The 8,561-nt window shown below is 41.4% G+C and overlaps 2 pseudogenes; both read right to left on the bottom strand.

The window, feature by feature from the left end:
* Positions 1 to 1,485: 1,485 nt before the first annotated feature.
* LOC100407597 (cytochrome b-c1 complex subunit 6, mitochondrial pseudogene) lies at positions 1,486 to 3,997 on the bottom strand (annotated as a pseudogene).
* Positions 3,998 to 5,516: 1,519 nt separating this feature from the next.
* Positions 5,517 to 6,133, bottom strand: LOC100407236 (SREBP regulating gene protein pseudogene; annotated as a pseudogene).
* Positions 6,134 to 8,561: the final 2,428 nt, after the last annotated feature.

Raw genomic sequence — 8,561 nt, 5'->3', positions numbered from 1 at the left:
ATAACTATTTCACATTGGCTGAGTTGCAGAAGTTTGTGTTCTCTGATGAATTAGTTCATTTCATCTAAGTGTCAAATTTGCATGTGTGGTTGTTCACAGTATCCCACATCATATTGATGTCTACTGTGGTCTGCATTGATAAAACAGGTTTCACTCCTGATATTTGTAATTTGTGTAGTTATCCTTTTTTTTCTTTGCCAGTCTTTCTAGAGGTTTATCAGTTTTATTGATGCCTTCAAATAATCGGTTTTTTTGTTTCATTGATTTTTTTCTATTGTTTTTCTGCTGTTGATCTCATTGATGTCTATTCTTTATTTTTTCCTTCCTTCTGCTTACATTTTGAGTTTTCAAACTTCTTGAGGTGCGAGCTTGGATTATTGATTTTCAACTTTCTCCTTTTCTAGTGCATGTGTTGAGAGATACAAACATTGCTCTCAGCACTGCCTTAGATGTGCACACACACGTTTTTATGTGTTGTATTTTCATTTTCCCTTAGTTCAGTATATTTTTTAATTCCTTTAATATTTCCTCTTTGTCTCATGGGATTTTCACAAGCATGCTGTTGAGTTTCCATGTGTTCAGAAATTTTCTGATCATTTTTCTGTACTGATTTCTAGTTTGATTCCATTATATTAGCAAATGTACTCTGTATGATTTTGACTCTTCTCAATGTGTTAAAGTTTGTTTTATGGTTAAGGATATGTTCTATGTTGCTACCTACTTTGTGGGCCTGAAAAGAATGTGCATTTTGCTGTTGTTAGAATATTCCGTAAATGTTAACCATACACTGTTGGTTGAGGGAGTGATTGAGTTCTTTTATACCCTTGCTGATTTTATGTCTAGTTATTCTAGCAATTGTTGAGTGAGGAACACTGAAGTCTCCAACTATAATTGCAGATTTGTCTGTTTCTCCTTTCAGTTCCATCAGTTTTTGCTTCACATATTTTGCAGCTCTTTTAGATGCCTGTCTTCTTGGTGTGTTGACCCTTCACCATTAATAATACTCCTCTCTGCCTGTGGTAATTTTCTTTGCTCTGAAATTTACTTTATCTGTTATTAATGTAACCATCCCTAGTTTCTTTTGATTAACATTTATATAGATACCCTTTTCCATTTTTTTGTTTTCAAACTGCCTATATCATTATATTTGAAGTGAGTTTCCTATAGACAGCATGCAGCTGAGTCCTGCTTTTTAATCCACTCTGTCAATCTATGCTTTTTATTTGCTGCAGTAAGACCCTTTACATTTAATATCGTGTATGGTATGTTAGGGCTTAAAGCTGCCGCTTTACTTCTTGCAGATCACAGAACTTTGTTAAGATGGAATCACTGCAAATTACATAGAAGTTACTAGCCTAAGCCAACATCTATGAGGTTCATATGAATTTACAGTTACACAAATAAGAAACAAGTGGCATATTCAAAACCATAAGGAAATATCCTGATGCCCAGGTGCCGAAGGCTGGGGTGAATAAGTCCACACATTTATTTCAAGTTGTTAAAAAGTTTGTGGGCCAAGCAATTGTCACTTGCATGTAGGAAGTCAAAGCGTGCCTCTCGCAATCCTCTTCTGTGTGTGATTGAAAGGATACATGCTTGTCACAGAGTTCTACCTGCTCCCAGGCCTTTACACATTTCGCCAACTGCTTGCATTGCCCTCTCACTGTTGTTAGGGGATTCACTCATTCCTCCTCTTCCTCTTTCTGCTCCTTAGGATCTCAGGACCTGCTCAGCATCTTTCACTCATCCTCCAGTCCCACATCTGGCTACGGTTCCAGAGTCAACACAAGCAGCAACAGCGGCCCCTAATCTACTTCAGAATCGAAAAGGACTTGAATTTTTTGTTTTGTTTTTTATTTGTCTTTTTTTATTTGTCTTGCTTTAGATTACTTGAACTTTTAGAATTCTATTTTACTTTACACTGCATTTGAATGTATAGCTCTTTGAGTAACTTTTGTGTATGTGGTTGCTGTAGTATTACATCATATATACATAATATCACAGTCTAATGGTGTCATTATTTCATCAATTCAAGTGAAATATAAGCACCTATCTCTTTATAAGTCAATTTACCCCCTCGTTGTCTTGACTTGTTTATGGTAACCCTGCATAGGATAGATCCCTTCCAAAATTTAATTTAGATATCAAGACTACTGATACCATATTCACCCCAAGAGAAAATGAAATGGCTCATGACTCACATAATGAGGTTTTCTGAGGAGAGTACCATGGCTTACAAGCAGTGCCAAAAATGGCTTGAGAGGGCAGAGAAAATCTTGGGGTGTTTATGGTGGTTGAGGGTAGGGCCAGAGTGAGGTTCCTGCATGTTGTTCAAACCTCCCCTGGCTGAAGGAGGGAGAACCCAGGCTTTCTTATCAGTTTGCCCAAATGTGAAGCAGAAACAGAGGATGAGTGATGAGGCTTCAAAGCTGTCAACCATCAAACATCAAAAAAACTGGATCAAGCTCTATTACATCATTATTTCCTCTACATACATGTAAAGTTTGTCTCTCCATCTTTTATGTTAAATAAATATTTTCTAATACACCATTTTAATTCTCTTCTTGTTTCCTTAAGATTGTTTTTGAGTTATTTTTCTTAGTGGTTGCCATGGGGATTACACTTCATTCTAACTTATAACAATCTAGTTCAAGTTAATAACAACTTAATTTTAATGGTATATAAAAACGTTTGCTTCTGGCCAGGTGTGGTGGCTCACACCTATAATCCCAGCACTTTGGGAGGCCGAGGCAGGTGGATCACCTGAGAACCGAAGTTCAAGACCAGCCAAGCCAAAATGGTGAAACCCCATCTCTACCAAAAATAAAAAAATTAGCTGGGTGTGGTAGTGGGCACTTGTAATCCCAGCTACTCTGGAGGCTGAGCAGGAGAATCACTTGAACCCGGGAGGCAGAGGTTGCAGTGAGCCACTGCAGATCACAACACTGCACTCCAGCCTGGCCGACAAGAGTGAAACTCCATCTCAAAAAAAGCTTTTGCTTCTATACAGCTCCATTCTCTTCATTTCTTTTTTGTGCAATTATCATCATAGATATTACACCTTTGTGTGCACCCATTAACATAGTTTTATCATTATTACTTTATGGCAGTGACTTTTAAATCAGCAAGGAAAACAAAGAAAAAACATTATAACATATTTCATATTCACCTATGAAGTGCTTTGTATTTCTTCATGTGGATTTCACCTACTGACTAGTGTCCTTTCATTTTATCCTAAAGCACTCCCTTTTGCATTATGTGTGGGGCAAGTCTACTGAAGACAAACTTCATCACTTAGGTTTATCTGAGAATGTCTTAATTTCGCCTCCACTTGCTGTATATAAAATTTGTTGTTGACACACTTTTTTTCCCACATCAGAGTTTGATTTAGTACTGTTGCAAACACACAAAATCTCAAAAAAATCCAATGCAAACAGAATAGATTTCTTGGGCTCTAATATTTTTTAGTCACCTGACAACCTACCCTCTAAGAAAATGTATTTAAGGTAGGCAAATTATTTTGGGAAGATGAATATAAGAGACAGTAGGAGGAATTTAAAGAAAATTACCACTACATATTGCAGAAACGTACTGGACGGCAAATATGGTCCAAAGAAAAACCTCCACTAAAAAAAATGTCGAATGGTGACCATAGAACTAGCACCCTGTTCCCAGGTCAATAATTTAAACCAAAAAAAAATGTTAAAGACCTTGCTCAATCCTAAGGTTAGTGAAAGAATATCGGAGACTTGTGCGTTAATGTGACACCTGAAGTCAAAGAGCACTACTATTCAAGGGGCATAATGTCTTGATCCTAGGATCAAAAGGCCTTGAGCTAGAGAGTCTGCATTACAGTAGAAAAATGGAAAGTGCTTTATGCACATGGATTCAGAACATACCAGCAGCCTACATGGGCAGCACTGTCTAAGCCATAATTATCTTTCTCATCTCCCACTGAAGGTAGATGTACAATTTCTGGCCAGGAGCGGTGGCTCATGCGTATAATCCCAGCACTTTGGGAGGCCAAGGAGGGTGGATCACGAGGTCAGGAAATGGAGACCATCCTGGCCAACAGGGTGAAATCCCATCTCTACTAAAAATATAAAATTTAGCTGGGCATGGTGGCATATACTTGTAATCCCAGCTACTAGAGAGGCTAAGTCAGGAGAATCACTTGAACCGGGGAGTCAGAGGTTGCAGTGAGCCAAGATCATGCCACGGCACTCCAGTCTGGCAACAGAGCAAGAAGACATTATCTCAAAAAAAAAAAAAAGGAATCTCTTACAGATCTTAGATGGAAAGTTGGGTCTTTCCTCCTCCTTCCTCCTCCTCCTTCTCCTCCTCCCCCTCCTCCTCCCCCTCCTCCTCCTCCTCCTCCTTCTCCTCCTCCTCCTCCTTCTCCTCCTCCTCCTCCTTCTCCTCCTCCTCCTCTTCATCTCTCACAGAGAACCCAAACATTTATACTTGTTACACACCCTGAAGCTGAAAGCAATAAAGAATGAACACATATAGCAAGTTGGTAGGTGCATCTCTGTTTAGGAATTGACTTAACATTGGGTTTCTATTGACAAAACCAGGGAGGAGGTTGCCTAGGACCTTCCTGAAGCTCCGTTTCTATCCTGAGTGAGCAGACCACAGCTAATTTTAAGTGGCGAAGGAAATAACAAATTCCTCCAGAATGAGAAGGGTGATTTCTGGCTAAAACGGCGCTCTTACATGCGGTATATGAGCACATTCAACTACCACTGGAATAGAACCTGAGGGCGGGCACACGGTGCCCACTGCTGGAAATCTGGCTGTTAGATAAGAATTGAGGAGTGTCTGAGTTTTTAGATAATGTTAGTCATCGGAATACGGTTAACAGCTTGTGTTCAGGACCTACTCTTGATATTGTCTCAATAAAAACAAAAATAATTGCCTAAAGAGAACATCTGCATCCTAAACCACAAAACATATTATCTGGGTGAAAGAATGATTTAACCCATGAAACTCGAGAACACAAGAACAACAATAATCGTTTCTTTGAACAGTCACTCGAAGAGCAAGGCATTTTCCTACATAAAACACTACAATTTTTCCACTACTCAAAGGAATCCAATAAACAATTGTACAGTGAAAGGGTCTGGATCAGTATTGGAAGTGACACCGACCCCAGCGAACACAAGTCACGGGTGTTTGTGCAGATCCCAAGGCTGAGTCGCCCAAGAACTCAGCACCTCCACCCGCCTGCGGTTTCAACTTTCCCCAGTGGGAACAGCCGGGTCCAAGCTACTTGACGGACAGTGTTCCATCTGGTAAGCCCAGTGCTGAGCAAAACCAAAGACGACAACAGGAAAGGTGGTCAAAGCCAAGGTCTCTTCTTGCTGCCTATGTCTTCTTCCCACGGCCTGGCCTGTGCCCTGCAGCCGGACCCCACCAGGCGAGTTCTTCGCAGGGCCTCCCCACCCAAGCTAGGGCAAGCCCACTGCCCATCCAGCGGCAAAGAGTTCCGGGGCTGACTCCACGGCAGTACTTTGCTAGGGGTCCCGGTAGGTGTTCTCACACTGCACGCTCTGGAATGAGGCCCTGCATTCGGCCAGGCACCATTCCAAGGGATCTTCAAGAGCGAGGGCCATGAAGAGTCTCTGGAAGGCCACCGCTGCGCGGTTAGAAGCGCTCCGGGAGAAGCTGCCGCAGGGCTGCAGGAATCGGGAGACGAAGTGCAGGAGGCGCTGCAGCCGTGGTCGGGCCAGCAGCCTTCGCCGCAGTGTCGTTTTGTGCTCGGGACGACTGTGTTACCGCAGCCACAAGCCTGCATATCCTTCCTCTCCCAAACGCAGCCTGGTTCCCCAGTGAGGAGGTGCTTCCTTTGACTGGAGTTGCGGCATTGACTGCTCAGGCGACTGCTATTGCCCAGGTTAAACTGCACTTTCCACGGGATGGGCTGATCGCGGTCTTGACCATGGAGGAGATTCCTATCTCTCACTGCCTTCTCTTCCTCTTCCGCAGAAGCCGGGCACACGGTGCCCTCCAGGTTCACCATGCCGCACGGATGCGGGGCGCGGACACCGCAGGTGCAGACCCGGGCACATGGCCCCTCCGCGCCCTGCGTGGACTGCTGACAGGCTTTTTCCTTGAGCATTTGAAATGCCATCCCACTGCCTTCTTTCTGGTCCCCATTTCTGATTTTTAAAAAATTAACCCTTAATCTTATTGAGGATCGCGGGTAGTGATGAATCACTTCTCTCTGGCTTTCAAGATTCTCTTTGTCTTTGTTTTTGCCACTTTGTTTATGAGGTGCAGAGGTGTGGATCTCTGAGTTTCTTGAACTTGGAGTTCATTGAGCTTCTTGCATGTAGAGATGAAAGTTTGTCATCACATTTGTGGGGGGTTAGCCCTTATTTCTTGGTGTATTTTTACTAACCTTTTCCCTCATCTCCTTCCGGGACTTTCATTACACAAATCTGTATGCTTGATGGTGTCCCACAGATCTCTTAGGTTCTGTTCCTTTTTCTTTATTCTTTTTCCTTTCTATGCCTTATACTGTATATTTTCAAGAGGCCTACCTTTAAGATCACTGATTCTTTTAGCAGCCCAAATCTCCCACTGAGCCTCTCCAGTGAACTTTTTTCGATTCAGCTATTATTTTCAGCTCTGGAATTTCTATTGATTCATTTGTATAATTCTATCTCTTGTTGATATTCTCTGTTTGATTAAACATTATTCTCATACTTTCCTTTAGTTCCCTAGATATGGTTTCCTTGGTTCTTTATATTTAAAACATCTTCAGTATTATTTAGTAAGGACAACATACAGACTTCCTCAAGGGTGCTTTCTATTGACTGCTTTGTGCCCCTATATATATGGACCGTATTTTCTTGTTTCTTTGAATGTTGAATGGACATTTCAAATGATGTAATGTGGCTGCTCTGAAATTCGGGTTCTCTCCGCTCCCCAGGATTTCTTTTCGTTGCTATTTATTGTTGTTCTTTCTGCTGCTGTTTGTTTTAGTGAATTAACACTGTATTTTCCTGAATTAACACTGTAGAGTCTGCCTTTTTGTCATAAATGACAACGGAAGTCTCTGCTCAATTATCTCAGTGGGCAGCTCACAATTGTGCACAGATTTTTTTAACTGTCTGAAACCAGTAAGTCTCCCAGTCATTGCCAAGGGACTCTGAGTATGTTTTGGGAAATGCCTTCTACACTCAGCCACGGAGTTGACAGCTCTGTCTTAGGCTATCCTTTTCGCTCTTCAGAACCTCAATATTAGCCAGAAGTAAGAGCTTAGAGCTTCTCAGCTCCCTCCTAAACTTTACATGCACAGCCCTGGGCATTTGCAAGACCCTGTGCATTCAAGTGGCCTTCCAGTTTCCCAGGAATGTGTCAGAGTTCTCCAAAGCCTCCTATGGACATCTCAGCTGCTAGCTTTTCCTTTGGAGTTTTTTTTTTTTTTTTTTTTTTTTTGGTCAGCTTGTCATTTGCCCCAACTATTAACATTCACCTCAGGCAGCAGTGATGCTAAACCATCACCATTGATTATTTTTGACAAACATCACTGAGGAAAAGGTTATTTGCACTGGGCAAGGTCTGAGTCAGACCAAATAAAGACAACTCTTATGAATGGGGAATGACCAGGAAACAATGATAGTTCTCTGGGAATGGGTCTTTGGAGAACCTGCAGCTCCATTCTGTCTCCTCCACTGGCTACTGGGCTGCTGTCTTTTATTTCTGTTGGGGGCTATTGGCTTTCAAGGCTACTGCCAAGCTGTATGGGGAAGACAGAAATTAGGCTCATTAAAATGCCACAAAGCTTGCTGTTCTTACCACAACTCAATGTTTTTCTTGAGTAAATGCTTTTCAGATGGGGATAAGCTTTGCTAGTTTTCAGCATTCTGAAAAAGTTAATTTTCAAGATTCTTTGCAGTGTTCTTATTAATTTTGTGGAGGAGAGGGGTTTGAGATCCTTACTCCACCATCCCCACTGACATCTCTTCACATGTCATTAGACCAATACTAGAGTTATAATTTTTGTTTTAGTTGTCAAACAGACTAGAAAACTTAACCAGAGAAGAAAAAATATTGGGCTTAACTATATTTTTGTTCATTGTGTTCTTGCTTCCTTCCTGATGTTCTCAGATTTCTCTTATCATTTCCTGTTTACAGAACTTCCTATAGCCAGCCTTTTGGGGGAGGACTGCAGCAACAAATTCTTAGTTTTCCTTCATCTTTAATGTTTTGATTTTTGCTTCATTCTTGAAGGATATTTTCACTGAATATAAGATTCTAGGTTGACAATTTCCTTTTTTCAGCACTTGCTGTGCCACTTCTTTCTGGTGTTGCAGGTTTGATCTTAATAAATCTACTGTCATGTGAATTATTTTTCCCTGTGGGTAAGAAGGTGTTTTTCTCTCCTGCTGCTTTCAAGACTTTCTGTCTTTAGTTTTCAGAAGTTTAGCTGAGGTGTGCCTTGGTGTAGATCTCTTTTGGGTTTATCCTATTTGGGATTCAAAACTCAACTTGAGATTTGTAGGTTTCTGGACTTCACCAAATTTTAGAAGTTTTCAACCATTATTTCTTGC

Source organism: Callithrix jacchus, chromosome 12 (genome assembly GCF_049354715.1).
Source record: "Callithrix jacchus isolate 240 chromosome 12, calJac240_pri, whole genome shotgun sequence".
In the NCBI taxonomy this organism is placed as follows: Eukaryota; Metazoa; Chordata; class Mammalia; order Primates; family Cebidae; genus Callithrix; species Callithrix jacchus.
This window is presented reverse-complemented; position numbering and strand designations above follow the sequence as displayed.